The 1,208-nt window shown below is 44.5% G+C and overlaps 1 non-coding gene across 1 annotated transcript; it reads right to left on the bottom strand.

Moving 5' to 3' along the window:
• Positions 1-225: 225 nt before the first annotated feature.
• On the bottom strand, positions 226-298 carry TRNAW-CCA (transfer RNA tryptophan (anticodon CCA)). The gene has a single exon. It is a non-coding gene; the product is annotated as a tRNA-Trp (tRNA).
• Positions 299-1,208: the final 910 nt, after the last annotated feature.

Raw genomic sequence — 1,208 nt, 5'->3', positions numbered from 1 at the left:
TTAAGGAGAGAAGAGATATTAAAATATCCACAGCTATGACCTCGAGGGTAGCATCTTTCTTTTCAGGAAGGGAACCAGGAATGTTTTAACTTGAACCCTCATCTCTGCTCATTACAAGTTTAAGGTAAGGTGACCCCGTGGACTGTAACCTACTAGGCTTCTCCGTCCATGGGATTCTCCAGGCAATAATACTCGAGTGGATTGCCATTTCCTTCTCCAGGGGATCTTCCTGAACCAGGGATCGAACCCGGGTCTCCCGCATTGGAGGCGGACGCTTTAACCTCTGAGCCACCAGGGAAGCCATTACATTACAAGTTTGCTTTATTCTTTTTCCTTCTCTATAGACCACTGTTCCCTGTTCCCTAGTTTGGATGATGAAACGTGTCCACAAAGAATTCCTAAGCCAATATTCAGAGTTCAATAGTACGGAAGAAGAATTTGCCTTTCATTTAGTTCTAAATCCGCTTTGGGGGGAAGTATTCAATTGCAAATATGATCACAAAGCAGGGCTTTCCAGTGAAATGGTTACTAGAAACTCATCACGGAGGAGGGGTAGGCGACTTCAGGGGAGAGGGACTGAACAGAAGAGCCAGTGGTTACAGCCATCAACATACAATAACTCCAAGGGTTGCAACTCTTTCCCCAGGCAGCCTCAGCTTTGAACATCTTAGCCTGCAAAAATTAGGTTGGTAACTTTCCAGTTCAAATTTCAGAGAGAGCCGGACTTCTCTGAAAACCTAATGGTTAGGATTCTGGGTTTTCACTGTGGTGGCCTGGGTTCAACCCCTAGTTGGAGAAGATTCTGCAAGCAGTGGAAAACAGCACCACCACCCCCACCCCCCGCCAGAGGCAGTAGATACCATTTCAAAACATTTGTTTCTGATAGGTGGCCAGGTTGTGCATCACCAGTCCCCCTATGATTTGACAACTCCTCTGTCAGAGCCCTGAGGCACAGCACATTATTGCTTAGGTATCAGAAGACTGATCAGAGTCAGATGTTTCCAGAAAGCAAGGCAGACATTCTAAGATTTGGTCTGTCCAGTACCATTACATGGCTTTCTGAGTTACATCAAAGAGAAATATCATAAATATATTCTTCATATAGTGATGCTAGCTGCAATCATTCCAAGGACCATTATCCATTTGGAGATGTTTGTTGAAGGGGAAAATAAAAGTCCATGGACAATTATGTTAGGGATAAGCAACGA

This window comes from Budorcas taxicolor, chromosome 9, assembly GCF_023091745.1.
Source record: "Budorcas taxicolor isolate Tak-1 chromosome 9, Takin1.1, whole genome shotgun sequence".
Taxonomy (NCBI): Eukaryota; Metazoa; Chordata; class Mammalia; order Artiodactyla; family Bovidae; genus Budorcas; species Budorcas taxicolor.
Note: the sequence above shows the minus strand (reverse complement) of the source record. Positions and strands in the feature narration are given on the sequence as shown.